At 45.8% G+C, this 15,670-nt stretch overlaps 1 protein-coding gene and 1 long non-coding RNA gene across 5 annotated transcripts in view; one reads left to right on the top strand and one right to left on the bottom strand.

The window, feature by feature from the left end:
• Positions 1-15,670, top strand: part of LOC309520384 — a 119,832-nt gene that overhangs the window by 88,579 nt on the left and 15,583 nt on the right. Inside the window, exon 3 of one of the 2 annotated variants that reach the window (XR_014214246.1) lies at positions 14,143-14,703. The exons of the other annotated variant lie outside the window; for it this stretch is intronic. This is a non-coding gene — a long non-coding RNA (uncharacterized lncRNA). Of the gene's footprint in view, positions 1-14,142; positions 14,704-15,670 lie in introns of those variants that run through there. 2 annotated transcript variants of the gene reach the window in all.
• Positions 1-15,670, bottom strand: part of NHEJ1 (non-homologous end joining factor 1) — a 121,490-nt gene that overhangs the window by 44,587 nt on the left and 61,233 nt on the right. The gene's annotated exons all lie outside the window — the stretch shown is intronic.

Consider the following 15,670-nt stretch of genomic DNA (forward strand, 5'->3'; position numbering starts at 1 on the left):
TTAGCTAATCTCTGAGGATCCCCTATTTTCCAAAAGCCAAGCCACGGACCCCCTACTTTTGAAAATTTTGATAACTCTATGGTAGCTACCTCTGCAAAGCAATTTTTTGAACAAAATATGGGGTAGCCTCTAAAAAGCAAATGATTTTAGGTATACTAAAATAATAGACTAGGGCCAAGTGACATCGGGTTTTCAACACTGTGATATATCAGCAGCTAAACATCACGATATTCCGATATATCATAATTTCTGAAAAATAAGTCATGTCAGACTAACCTGATCTCGTTTTTTGACAGAATTACAAGCCTGGTAGATGAAGGGAACGCAGTGGATGTAGCCTACCTTGATTTCAGCAAGGCATTTGACAAGATGCCCCATGATATTCTTGTAAAGAAGCTGGTAAAATGCGGTCTTGACTATGCTACCACTCAGTGGATTTGTAACTGGCTGACTGACCGAACCCAAAGGGTGCTCATCAATGGTTCCTCTTCATCCTGGAGAAGAGTGACTAGTGGGGTGCCACAGGGTTCTGTCTTGGGCCCGGTCTTATTCAACATCTTTATCAACGACTTGGATGATGGACTCAAGGGCATCCTGATCAAATTTGCAGATGACACCAAACTGGGAGGGGTGGCTAACACCCCAGAGGACAGGATCACACTTCAAAACGACCTTGACAGATTAGAGAACTGGGCAAAAACAAACAAGATGAATTTTAACAGGGAGAAATGTAAAGTATTGCACTTGGGCAAAAAAAATGAGAGGCACAAATACAAGATGGGTGACACCTGGCTTGAGAGCAGTACATGTGAAAAGGATCTAGGAGTCTTGGTTGACCACAAACTTGACATGAGCCAACAGTGTGACGCGGCAGCTAAAAAAGCCAATGCAATTCTGGGCTGCATCAATAGGAGTATAGCATCTAGATCAAGAGAAGTAATAGTGCCACTGTATTCTGCTCTGGTCAGACCACACCTGGAGTACTGTGTCCAGTTCTGGGCACCACAATTCAAGAGGGACACTGACAAACTGGAACGTGTCCAGAGGAGGGCAACCAAAATGGTCAAAGGCCTGGAAACGATGCCTTATGAGGAACGGCTAAGGGAGCTGGGCATGTTTAGCCTGCAGAAGAGGAGGTTAAGGGGTGATATGATAGCCATGTTCAAATATATAAAAGGATGTCACATAGAGGAGGGAGAAAGGTTGTTTTCTGCTGCTCCAGAGAAGCGGACACGGAGCAATGGATCCAAACTACAAGAAAGAAGATTCCACCTAAACATTAGGAAGAACTTCCTGACAGTAAGAGCTGTTCGACAGTGGAATTTGCTGCCAAGGAGTGTGGTGGAGTCTCCTTCTTTAGAGGTCTTTAAGCAGAGGCTTGACAACCATATGTCAGGAGTGCTCTGATGGTGTTTCCTGCTTGGCAGGGGGTTGGACTCGATGGCCCTTGTGGTCTCTTCCAACTCTATGATTCTATGATTCTATGATTCTATGGAGATCAGGCATGGGGATCAACTGTGGAGATGGGGTGGGTGAGGGTAGGAGAGGAAGCGGAGTAACCTCCACCACATGGTTTGAGTGGGAGGGGACCGGGATGGGGGGGCGCATCAAGGCGCCATTAGCAGGGCAGCCAGTGAAGATGCACGTGCACTGTGGCTGCTGCTGCTTTCCTGCTGACTAAGAAAAGGTGCTCCACCTCAGTGCCTGGGGAAGGTAGTGCCACGGTGCCTTGAAATGAGGGCAGTCAGCTGCCCTATTCTCCATCAGCGTGAGGGAAAGGCAGCACCAATGGAGGGTTGCATCTCCTTCTGGGCAACCTTCCATAAGTACATGCCAGTGGTGGAAGAATGGATATGACTCTTAGCTTTGCAGAGCAGGGCAGCTATATTTGCAGGTAGCAAAGATGGGGGTGGGGGAGAGAGATCTGAGTTTTGCAGCTTTTACCAGTTTCAATTAAGTGAAAAAGTTCCTTCACTCAGCCTGCTTCTGCTATTTGCAGAGGTGGCACATATATCTCTCAACAAGATCTTCAATTGAATGTCCAGACTTGCAAATGGATCCTGATTTGAGTTTCCTTTTTACCCACAGAAGGCAACAACCACTCTGTGCATTGTGTGTGTGTGTGTGTGTGTGTGTGTGTGTGTGTGTGTAAATGGTGTGTACGTGTGCTAGCCACGGCCACTTTGAGCATATACCTCCTCCTCCAGCCATGTTTTGTCAAGGGAGTTTGACCCTTGAGAGGAAAAATATACCCAACCCTGACTTACAGCATCAAATGCAGATATTTAAGCTGGGTGAATAAGTGACTAGCAGTAAGTAGCATTGCCAGTAAGGACTTAGGGGTTATGGTGGATTATCAACTAGACATGAGTCAACAATGAAATGCAGTGATTCCAAAAGCAACACTGCATCCAAGACTTCAAGAGCAATAGTATCACTCTTCTAATCACAGGAACTGCAAGCACTGCATTCAGTTCTGGGAACCAGAATTCAAGAAGGATGTTGACAAACTAAAAGGGATTTGCAGTGCAAAAGGAGGAGTCATACGAGCAAGCAGTGAATAAATTAGATACATCAAGCACATGAAAAAGAAAAAAATATGTTGAAGGGATAGAGAACAGAGAACACATCGACAATTTTTCAAATATTTTAAATGACTTTGAAAATAAAGAGAACTCTTAATGCCCAGCCATGCCCATGGGTACATTTTCAGAGAGGTACAATCAAGATAATCATAAAGGGTGGACAAAATCCAATTATAACAGCATATCAGCAGTGAAGAAGACTACCTAGAGAAGCTGTGGAATCCTCTTCCTTAGTCTCCCCCCTCAAAAGTCCTGGACAGGCCTATGCCTTATGACAGTGGCTGCCAAACTTTCTGGGTCCTGGGGAGCATGTGGGCCCGGATTCAACTAACCCAATGTGTTAGTGGAAGTCAGTGTAAGGGCTCCTTCCTCTCATCCCCTCCCTGATGCCCGCATGCCTCCCCCAAATCTACTCTGGTTGATCAGGAGACTCCTCAGAATAGCACTGGTTGGTTGGCAGATGGGGCTCATTCTGTCTGGCAAGCAGAAGAAATGTTTGCACTGATGAAACTGATGAACTGATTTTGGGAAGGTGCCATGGGGTATGTCCTATCACAAAATGGTTGCTGCATAAAAAGAAAAGAAGCAGGAACATAAAATAATAATGTTCTGCTTTTGCACTGATCTCTCCTCTCCGCAAACTACTTGGGAGCAATCCCTGATGTGGGCCAGGGAGAAGGAAAAGGTAATGGTAATAATGATATGTCTTTTGCCCCTCCCCAAATAATACAACTTTGGAACAAAGTTTCCCATTTACTGACAGAAGCAGCTGCCTGTTCTACCTGCCAGCAGGTGGCAAAACAAACAAAGCAGTGACAGGAGGATTCCTGTGTTTCTTCTTGCACATTTTAAAAAAGTTTCCCAAGCAGCTATCTGCTGACTGTTCCACATCCCTGGCAGGCAACAAAACGAGTGGCAGGCAATGCTCACACTTCTTCAAACCTCTACAAACATGTTTTTAAAAGTCTCTCTGGTAGTTGCCTACTGCCTGCTTTATGTGGCCGGCAGTAAGAAAACAGAACAGAGTAACAAACAAATGGATCCAATAACTAGAAAATAAGACAGAAGCAGGAAAATTGCACAGGAAGGTGGGAACAGTAGCGTTAGGACACCAGGTATTTGTACTGCCTGGTGTCCAAACAACTCACTTATCACTCACAGCTCTGACTTTACTCATTGGCTAAAAACACTGGCAGGCAGGAGCAGCCAGGTTGGTTCATTTCACAGAAATTGCTTAGAAGGTTACCTGTACAGCTTACTTCATTTTTTAAAAAAGGAAGGTTAGAGACTTGACTTTTTTTTAAATGAAAGTTCAGATCCTGAGTCCCCTACCAGGGGGTGCTAATAAAGGCCTTCACAGGCAACATAGCTCCCACAGGTACCAAGTTTGCAGCCTCTGCCATACAAAGTGTACTTTATTTATTATAGTATCCCACTCCCTCAGGAATGAACATTGGCTTACATGGTCCATGAGATGCCTTTAGATCCTCTAATTCTATGAAGATTGTACATCACTACCTAAAGGACAAGTAGTGAAAACAACTACATATGCCCTCGAAAGCCAAACCCAGGGGGTGGGGGGAGTTTCCATTCCACTTCACAGAAAGGGTTAGGTGCAGACACCTTTGGTTTGCTCAGCCCAATAGATTCGACTGCCATTTATTGCCAGAAGCACTGGAGGCAGTCATCCAAGGCAAGGCCCAGCAAGGAATTGCTGGCAGAGTCCGCACCTAGAGGTTGACTTCAAGTACAATGTAAACATATGGACAAAATGTGTACATATAACAAATCCAGGCAAACTTCCTTCCAGGAACTTCACTGCAGCTGCCACACAACAGGCTAGCAGTCATGACTTGAGCTAGGAGAACGTTGACAGGATTGGGAACTCAGGATCAAGTACATCAGATTATGGAATTGGCCTGGTTCACACATAATGTAAACCATGGCTTATTAAACCATGTCTTATAAAACCATAGCTTAGTGTTTTGTGAATCCAAACCAGCAGTCTAACTACATGTCTTAACTACATGTCATTCATCAGCCATGGTCTGCAACTGCTTTACAAATCTTATTGTTAACAATTGCTTAGTGTTATGTAAGAACCCAGACTGCTGCAAAGCTACCTAGTTTTGTGTTAAGAGCATCTTCCTGGCTTGTATCTCCTTTAAAGGAGGAAAGAGGGAGAGCTCAATAAACCAAGGCTTAAAGGATGTGTGCCAGATGCCTTAGATTTAACTTCGGTTTACTAACTGTGATTAAATTAACATTAAACTTGGTTTAGTATTATGTGCAAACTAAGCTACTGGCATCTGACAAGATTAGGATGCGGAGGTAGTCCAACAGAAAGTAGTCTAAGATTGGCAAGGAAACAGAGACTAAACTTGGATCTTAGAACCAGATACAAGAACAGACAAGACAGGGCCCAAACTCAGGGTCCAGGAGCAGAATACAATGTCAGGCAACCCAAGATGGGGGAAAGTAGTCAGCACAGCAGACACAGAAGTTTTTTCTAGATACTGCAATTCTAACAAAACTCTAAGCTTCAAGCCTGCAAAGCACAGATGTGGCAGGTCACAGAGCCTTAAAACATAAGAACAACCCTGCTGGATCACACCAAAGCCCCATCTAGTTCAGGATCCTATTTGTATAGTGGTCAACTTGATGCCTATGGGCAGCCTGCAAGCAGGACATGACAACAGCACTCTTCTCACTTGTGCTCCCTTGTGCCAAAGCTTGAGTATCAGCAAATCAAAGTGTTGCAACAGACACAGCTACTTGGAAGAAATTTGCTATCTCCCAGAAAGCCTCTTTCCTTACACCATCCCACAAATAAGAGGACTTGGATAGTTGAAAGACCCACACCTGCTCCCACACAAGCCTGCCCAGCCTTTAAAATCATCTTCAGAGGACATGCTTAGATGATACCCACCTTCTGAAGTGGGGCGAGTGTTAATGAAGCACAAAGCCTTTGATGTTAGTTTTTTGAAGGTAAAGGTAAAGGTACCCCTGACTGTTAGGTCCAGTCGCGGACAACTGGGGGGTTGTGCACTCATCTCGCTCTATAGGCCGAGGGAGCCGGTGTTTGTCCGCAGACAGCTTCCAGGTCATGTGGCCAGCATGACCAAGCTGCTTCTGGTGAACCAGAGCAGTGCACGGAAATGCCGTTTACTTTCCTGCCGGAGCGGTACCTATTTATCTACTTGCACTTGGCATGCTTTTGAACTGCTAGGTGGGCAGGAGCTGGGACGGAACAACGAACTGTCGACCTTCCGATCAGCAAGCTCTAGACTCTGTAGTTTAGACCATAGCGCCACCTGCACCCCTTTTTTGTTTTTTAGGAAGAGCTTAAAACATATTGGCGGATTTCTGCTTCTTCTAATATGAGTTCCTGTTGCTGCTTATTTTATCTGCATTTGCTGTCTATTGCTTTATTGATTATAGTTTTTGCGGCTGACTGTGGTTTTTATTACTTAGATGAAGATGTGGGATTGAAATTTGATAAATACTTACGTGCATCTTAAGTGTTAAATATTCCTAATACTTGGAATATATGAAGATTGGCACAGTCTTACAGAGATGAATTAGCCAAAGCTTGTTATAACATGAATCCTGACTAAATAGGGTTCAGCCATGCAACCTTTAGAAATGCGGAAAAACCTTTAGTCACTTGGCCACATTGCCTCACTGCTGAATCACCAATCAGCTGTGAATGCAACACTTATTTACCACTGCCATTCCCCCAATCCACACCCCTTCCCCACAACTACCCACAAGGCACAGCAACACTTGACTCCTCTGCTTGTGCTGAGGACTTTGAAAGAGAACTATAGGCAGTCTTATTGTTATTTTATCTATTCAATTTGCATACCGCCCTTCATCTGTAGATCTCAGGACGGTTCATAACATAATTCGCAACAATATTCACATATTGATGTCCATAGGTAGACTATACAAAATTGTGCTGCAAATCCACTTTCTTAATCTTAACTCCACAGCGAGACACGTAGCAGTTATTATTATCTGCACAAACATATTTGGACTCCGGCTTGTAAAAGAGTCTGTATTTTGGGGGACTGATCTCTTAAGCACCTTACTAGTGTACTGGAGACGAGCTGCTCAACAGAGGCAGCAATTTTCCCAAGTCTGATGCACCTTGAAAGGTTGTGGTTTGGGGATAAGCACTTCTGTAGCCCCTAGAGAACAGATGCAAGGTTGTTAACTGTCCAGAGGAACTAGCTTTCAGCTTGGTGCAGTTAGGGTCTGAGAGCTGGTTTACAGTTGTGTGTGGGAGAAGTGGGGCAAAGAAGGGCCTGGGGTTCCAAAAGGTTCACACCAGTTGAACTTGTAGCTATTATACTAAGCATTTCACCCGTACACCTCATTGCATCTAAGAATACTTCATTCCCATCAAGAGCATGGCAGAACATTACACAATTACAGTTTATTTGTGGTCTCAAATTAAGTAAAGCTTTCTCAGTTTTTCTAGCAGCTTTAGCAAAATTCATGCTGGGTGTGTGTGTACCACAGGAGGATACAGCCTCATGCTACTGTGTGCCAGTGAAATGCCGACAGCTCAGAGAAAGCATCCAATTCTCTCCATCCCTAAGAATGGCTAAGAACAGAACCATTTTCCCTTCCAGCCACACCCCACTCCATCCCCCCTTCCCCCAAGGGAAGCAGCTGTACAAATGGTTGATGTGGAAGGAACATGCCAACCACTTGAAAGGAGAATGGTATGAAAGCATGGCCACTCCTCTGCCTCTCAAGATGGGAGCTCTATAAATAGAGATCCTGGTGCCCACCCTGGGTTTTCCCTCAACCATTGTGGCACAGCCTTCTGCCAAATAATCTCCCCCACCCCTTGGCAGTTTATCCCACCATAGACAGCTGCTGCTGGACAAGCCTAGGATACTAAAAGGGAGTGACATGAACCAACAGCTGGTTCAGAACAACTTTGAGATTTTTAGGGAGAATCTAAAGAGGTTAAATGCCTACCTGTATGTACACCTGATATTTCATCCAAAGTGTTCTCATAATCCATCAAACTGATTTGTGCAGAAGTGTAATTGAAGAAGGCAGGAAAGTATTGCTTCCCTGTGTCCCACCCAACATGGATCCATATCCATCTACCCTCATGCAGCTCATGGGTTCCTCCTGACTCAGTTCAACTACAAAATGCTTCTGGGTCAGATCTGGGTCTTTGCCTTGGGAACATCCAGACTCCGGTCTTCTCTGTGTGATTCCTTGGGCACTAATTAGGTATCTGTGCATGCTGCTATTTCACTCTGCTTGTTTCCTATATCTGGCCACCAGCTCTCCTGTTTGCTGCTTCCTTCTCCCATTGTTCTAGCCCCCTTCAGCAACACTCCTCAATTTAGATTTTTGCCTCTACAATGACCTCTTGGGCTGTCTTGATATGAAACTTTTTCCAAGGCTCTGCTTCAAATCCCTGGGACATTTCTCCAACCCAACCCTGGTAGAAGTCACACCTCTTTCTCTTCCCATGCCCAACTACCTACACCATAGCACTATCACTATCACAAACACATCAGACACCAACACATCAAAACCCTGTTCCTCCTTTCACACTCACACATTAAATGAACACATGGGGCGGATTATGCTTGATGGTCCTGCCCACAACTTCATTGTGTGGCCATAAGGTGAGAACTCGACTAATATGTGCACAGTGGGTATAGCCTTGAGCCAACCTGGAAAGGAGTAAGTGATATATGGCTCAGGGCGAAACAAACTTCCACCACATAAGTAGCAAACTCAGGCTCATGGGAATAGGGGTGAGAAGCTCCTGAAACATGCAGAAGTGAACAAAACAAAATAGCAAATATAAACCAACATATTTTGGGGTATCCTTTTTGTGGTGGAGCAGCTCAGCCTTGAGTGAAGGAGAAGTAATTTTTAACAGAACCAGACCAGAACTAGCAAATTTTCACTTTGTGCACCAGTGATGTAGATGAGGGGAAATGGAAGGGAAATGTAACTATGACTTTTTGTCAGAGCAGGAATAATGACATCATCTCATAGAGCACTATGGTAATTGGCAAATCTTCCTTGCTCTGACAAGGGATAAGACTTTCAAGTTTGCTTGTGACAGATTATCATGGAGAAAGTCAGAGAATAAGGAAAATAACAAAGCAAGGGCTAGGTACTTCTTTCCTTTAATTTGATGGAGTTCCTACTTTATGCCAGCAGTTGAAGTGGCAACACCCCTTTGCAAGATTGGTCACATTTATAATAAAAAGCTAAAGGTTGCATTTCTGCTAGCTGAAGATCTGTTGTATTAAAGCTCTTTAAAAATAATAATAATCTGAACTATACAGTCACAAATAAGCACCAATTAGTTCCATGAAGGTTACTCCCGGGATGCATAGGATTGCTGGTATCCTGATCCTAATAAAACAAGTATTATGTTATATACTGCTTCTCCCTCCCCTCCCCTCCCCTTCTCTCTCTCTCTCTCTCTCTGGAACAACACAGCTGCCTGTGTTTTAGGACTCCCCTACGGGTGGGAGGTGTCTATACACTCTACTTGGGAACATACCGTATTTTTCGTCCTATAGGGTGCACCGGCCCATAGGACGCACCTCGTTTTTTGGGGGGGGGGAATGAATAAAAAAAATTATCCCCCCCCCCGCTGTGGCTGCCGCCCCAAGCCTTACGCACACCTGCCCGAAGCATGGGGCACCCTCCGGAGGGCTCCCCGTGCTTCGGGCGACACGCTGCCGCCCCAAGCCTCGCGCGCCCGGTAGGACCTCCTGCCGGGCACGCAAGGCTTGCGGACACTCGCCCGAAGCACGAGGAGCCCTCTGGAGGGCTCCCCGTGCTTTGGGCGACAGGCTGCCGCCACAAGCCTCACGCGCTCGGCGGGACCTCCTGCCGGGCGTGCAAGGCTTGCGGACACTCACCGGGGCTGCAGGCTGCTGCCTGCAAGCCTTGTGAGCCCGCGGGAACTCCCGGCGGGCTTGCAAGGCTTGCGGATAGCTTCCTGAAGCCTGGAGAGCGAGAGGAAAGCTTGCATTCACCCCATAGGACGCACACACATTTCCCCTTCATTTTTGGAGGGGAAAAAGTGCGTCCTATGGGGCGAAAAATACGGTACTATGGAGACTGATGTGTACCTACATTTATGAATGTACCACTACATCACTGATGTGAGCAAAACAGAGACATGGCAGAAATAAGAGGTTAGTCCCCACATTCTACAGATTCCCAGAGGGGAGCCTTCCTTAAAGAGACTAGAGGATCGAATGAGAACAGTATGCACAAGCCACAGCTCACGATGTCCAAATTAAGTTAATTGCATGTGAATATGAAAATTAATTGTGGAATTGGGTTATTACTGGTTGCCACTGTAGATTTTTGATCGAAAAGGTTACTGTCCTCTAGTCTTGAAAGGAGTAATTTGTTTCTTTGCCTCAAGTGGAGACTGAAAGCTGCTGAAGACATCTGGGTCTGTTTTACTGAAGTTATTTCTTGCCATGTAAAAGCTTTTGGCATGGCATACCTTGTTCACTCATACCATCTTCCTGAACTACCGTTAAATATGAATGATCTTAGCCAAATGTAATAGGGGTATGGACGTATTTTTGCTTATGGAACATCCAGCTTCTATGCATGGGGTTTGGACTAAACTCCTTACCATTTCGACAGTTCTATAATCTCAGGTATCCAAAATAGGACGTCCAGTACCCTCTCAGCTATAAGAAAATGTGGTCCATCAACACAGACAGTAATGGTTTAAGATATATGTGTCCACATACACATAAATACATACACCGATAGTTATAGCTGAGACAAAATAGCCCAGATGATTCATGTGTGACAATGCAGGGCTCCCCTGCGAGGCTCTCTACCCAAATGATGCAGTGGGAGGTGGACACCCTCAATATGTACAGGAGTAGAGGGTGGGGGTCGGGAATGACAATGATCAAGAATTTCCTGGGCTGGCTCTTGCTCCAACCCAGCCACCCCATCCAACGTCATAAGCAGCCGGAGGTGCTGTCTCCTCAGCACCCACAAATCCTCATGACTGGCCCCAAGCGGCCTAAGACCTTTTCCTCTGCATGACCACAAAGGGAGAAAGTTTCCAAATTAAAACACTAAATCTGGCACCAAAGTGCCCATGGCAGGAACCATTTAAACTGGCCATTAAAGTTTATACGTTAGACGGGCACCGAGAGCAAACCATCAACAGCAGGAAAACAGAGCCGCTCCTCTGGGAATGGCTAACCACTGCTTTTCCCTGGAGCAGCCACAAGCCGGCTGTCATGAGATGAGTTCACTGGCCATCAAGAAGCCTCTGTTTACTCACCCAAGCTGCCCACCCCCTGCATGCTGTCATTGACCAAAGCAGCTTCACTGGGGCTGGCAGTCTAGCACTTGGCACGGAGAGAAAAACAAGCAACAAAGAATACTAGAGTTGAACACAAACCCACAAACCACAGCACCCACAGGTCAACCTCAGAGCACTGGAGGAGGGGGAGAAATGCAACGAGTAGCCTCAAGCGGAGGACACAGCCTCCCCCACACTTGCATTTCTTATATTCCGTCTTTCTACCTGCCTCATTCTCTCTCTTGCCTTATCTTTCCATGAAAAATGAATGAAGCAACACAGAGATATCATAGGTTACTGGGAGGTGTCAAGATTACGTCTGCATTCCCACACAATATACAGTATGTTAGAGAAACACACACACGAAGTGAGTGACCTTCAGGCAAAGCAGACAAGGGCGGCAGAGCTCATGAAGGACAGGATAAATGAGAAATAAGAACTCAGTTTATTGGGGGGGGGGGAGAAAGTGATGTCAGTTTTTGGGAAATTCTGAATTTACTTATTTGCAAATTAAGCAAATTCAAATAAAGGAATTTGCATCAGGAAATTTTCTCATGCCCTAGAACAAAGATGAGCAACCAGATGTTGCTGGACTACAACTCCCATAGTTCCTGACAATTGCCCCTGCTGGCTGGAGTTGATGGGAGCTGGAGTCCAACAACAGCCAGAGGACCATAGGTTCCCCAGTTTTACTTGTATTTAGTCAGGCAACGACAAAAGACTCCTGGACGGTTAAGTCCAGTCAAAGGTGACTATGGGGTGTGGCGCTCATCTTGCTTCAGCCTGAGAGAGCTGGTGTTTGTCCACAGACAGCTTTCTGGATCATGTGGCCAGCATGACTAAATGCTACTGGTGCATGGATGACTGTGACGAGTGCCAGAGTGCACAGAAACACCATTTACCTTTCTGCCACAGCAGTACCTATTTATTTACTTGCACTGGTATGTTTTCAAACGGCTAGGTTGACAGAAGCTGCAGAAGCTGGGACAGAGCAACTGGAGCTGCTCACCCCACTGGGCGGATTTGAACTGCCAACCTTCTGATCAGCAAGCCCAAGAAGCTCAGTGATTTAGACCACAGCACCACCCATGTCCATTTTACCTATTTTACCTTTTGTATTCAGTAAGCTAAGCTAAACACTTTGAAACTGCCAAGCTTACCTAATAATGTAATTGTGATTGGCACCCATTCACTGTTACAAAACTAGTCTGTAGATGCAAAGTTGATTCTCAGCAATGGGAAGCTTCCAGCCAGTTAACAGCAGCAGGCAGGTGTTAACGGAGAACTGCAAAATAACCAAAGGAACTAGACAAGGCTGCCCACTGTCACCTTTATTGTTTATATTAGTTTTAGAAGTTTTGGCGCAAAGAATAAAATGTAACTTTGTTGACCATAAAAATGAATGTATTACCAAGGATGGTATTTTTGTTTCAAACAGTAGTGGTGATCGGCAAGACAGATTGTTTCAATAAATAGCAAAAATATATTATTAAATATATCTGGCAAGCAAGAGGCATTATCACAGTTGAAGGACACATTTCAGCCAGACAAAAGTATTTGATGGGGGCAGGGAGCAGGATCAGTGAAGAGGGCAAGGTCTGGGCAGAGGCAGATCTCACCGTAACTATGATGTAGAATAGAAGGTGAGAAGGGGGAAGTGACGGATTTTGGCATCGCACAGCGCACCACTGAAATTTGAGGCCCCTAGGTTCACCCCTGGTCTAGGAGGCCACATATGTTCCCTGGACACAAGGTTCCCTGCCTCTACTCTACACAAATGAATAAATGGACAAAATCTGATATCAGAAAGGCAACAGTCTTCAGCAACAACAAAACTCGTTTAAAAGAAGGCACCTTTTGTTGAACTACAGTTCATTAACAAACCTGTCCCTGCTCATTTACTGCTGCTGTAAATGGTCACTGTCCTTATCTTTTATGTATCTGTGCTTTGCACAGAAGTGTCACAGATCTGCATTTACCAACTTCTTCGCTCTGCTATTTACAGCTGTTGTTTTCTCTGTAGCCATGCATCCATGCCAGCCAAGAAGAACAATTTACGCTTCTCCATGTTCCTAATGAAGTGGGCTCTAGTTCACAAGCACTTCTGCTGCATTAACTCTGTTAGTCTTTAAGGTGCCACAAGACACTTTGTTGTTTTTCCCTGTGGAATGTGGATACGATAGTGGCTTCTGCTGCTCAACTGGTTGCCAAGACCAACCTTCAAGCCAATACCCTGCAATTCCACCCTATATAGTTGGTGAATGATGACAGGGCAACACTGGAAATAGCAAGGAGAACAATCCCCAAGCAGAACCTTCCTCATTGCCCCAACCATTTTCTCCCCAACCTGCTATGAAGGGTTTGGTGTGAAGAGTGAGAACGGAGCCTTCAACCTCACAGAAACTCCTCACAAAATAACTTTTACAATATGGACATGGGACAGCAGAGAAAAGACTTTCCTACTCTTCCATTAGAGCTTATTGTTCATCTGCTAGCTAGAAAGCCAAGCAACCAACAGCAATCAGTAACTAAATGGGACAATTTCCTGGGAAGGGTTTGCTCCATATGGTGTGTGCAGCATGACATCAGGCAATAAATACTACCTGCAAAATTTCACTACTATACTGTATATACTTTCAGTGAATTCGCTCCCTGATGCACAAGACAAGTAATTCAGAGCCTGTGTTAACAAAGGCCACTAACCTCCTAACAAAAACAAATGAAAACAATCCTATCCTACAGCTTACTAGTATTTCTATGTCACATCTAGCTTCTACATCAAAATTAACATGCTCAGCTTTGTTGCAAGCAAAATATTGTTACGGGCCACCTGAATCTCTGCTGAGCAGTGTGCGAGATTCCAGGGGTCTTAGCACTTAACAAGAGTTTGTCTTTCTTTCAGAAAATTAGGCACAGCGGAGGCTACAGTATCTTTATGATATATGGTTTATTTATACATATATACAACCTGAAGCTTTCAATGGAGGAGCTCACAGCAGAAGCACCCCAAAACATGCCAGCTTATTCCATAGTAGCAGCACCAGCATCCTCTACCTTGCAGGGCACATCCCAGCTCAACTGTTCCTCTTTGCTTCCTGGTTACATCACTTCCAACCCCCCTTCCCTAAACTAAGCCCCATTAGCTACAGAGGGAGGGAGGACTTCATTCATTTGCATTCTAACACCTTTTCCCTTTGATCCTCACAGGCTGTCATCTCACAAAGAAGTGTGCCTGACTTCATAAGCACTTGTCGATTTGGCAGGATTACATGACCAATACACAACCCAGGAAGTGTGCCTACTTAACTAGCTTTTACATGCACTAATAACAGGTTTATCAGTGGGTCTACCACCTCTTAGTAATGTACTATCTCTTAGTACCTCTAATATACACTTGGGTCTGGCTATTTCTTGGTTCTAACATGCCAGTTCTAATTAAATTCCAACATTTATTAAACCCAAGCATTTAGCACCCACAGATCTATAAGATTTTAACACCAGAGAGTAAGCATTACACCAGAGACTGCCAAAAATGACTGTCAAATAAGGAAGACCACTACATAAGGCGATCTTCATGAGAAAAGGGGGCTTTCTTCAGTTTCTGCACTTTCCCCAAAAGCGCATTTACTTATAAGCAAGCATCCCAAATTGGTGACTAAGGCAGATTAGACAGTTTCCCTAAGAAACTACCGTATTTTTTGCCCTATAGGACACACTTTTCCCCCTCCAAAAATGAAGGGGAAATCTGGGTGCGTCCTATGGGGCGAATGCAGGCTTTCGCTGAAGCTTGGAGAGCGAGAGGGGTCGGTGTGCACCGACCCCTCTCGCTCTCCAGGCTTCAGGAACACACCCGCAGCCTAGTTCCCGGAGCACCGGGTGCGCTGAAAGCAGAGCGCCCAGCGCTTCGGGAACACATCCACAGCCTAGGCAGTCCTGCGGGAGTTCCCGCAGGGCTCCCTACACTGTGGATAGCAGCCTGCTGCCGACGCGAGGAGCGCCCTGAAGCAGAGCGCCCCTCGCGCCGGGCAGACATCCGCAGCATGTTGGAGCCCTGCCGGAGTTCCTCGCAGGGCTCCACACGCTGCGGATAGCAGCCTGCTGCCCAGCGTGAGGGGCGCCCTGAAGCAGAGTGCCCCGCCCGCCGGGCAGGCATCTGCAGCGTGTTGGAGCCCTGCGGGAACTCCCACAGGGCTACCCAGGCTGCGGATGTGTTCCCGAAGCGCCGGGCGCTCTGCTCCCCGCAGGGCTCCCCACGCTGCGGATAGCAGCCTGCCGCCCGGCGCGCCCCACATGCCGGACAGACATCGGCCAGCCCCACAAGCTCGGGGGACAGCAAGGAGGCGCAGCGCCGCCATCCCACTGTTCCTCGACCTGGTTCGGTTTCCCCGACCTGGTTTTGGGGGGAAATAAAGGGAATTTTTTCCCCCTTTATTTCCCCCCCCCCAAAAAAAAACCACTATGGGACGAAAAATACGGTATTTGAAAGAATGTCACTGCAATGCAGTGCAAGCACAGTAAATGTACTTGGGGGGGGTGTTTGGATGCCCATGCACCTTCCTAGCCATTGGTTGAGCTCCTGTGGTATTACAGAATATTCAGCAACATTCCAAGTGCTAAGGCAGAGCTTTCCAAACTTTTCATGTTGGTGACACACTTTTTAGACATGCATCATTTCATGACACAGTAATTCAGTTTTACATCTTTTGGAGACACAGTAATTCAGTTTTACTAGCAA

The sequence above is a fragment of the Podarcis vaucheri genome (assembly GCF_965113315.1).
Source record: "Podarcis vaucheri genome assembly, chromosome: 1".
NCBI lineage: Eukaryota > Metazoa > Chordata > Lepidosauria > Squamata > Lacertidae > Podarcis > Podarcis vaucheri.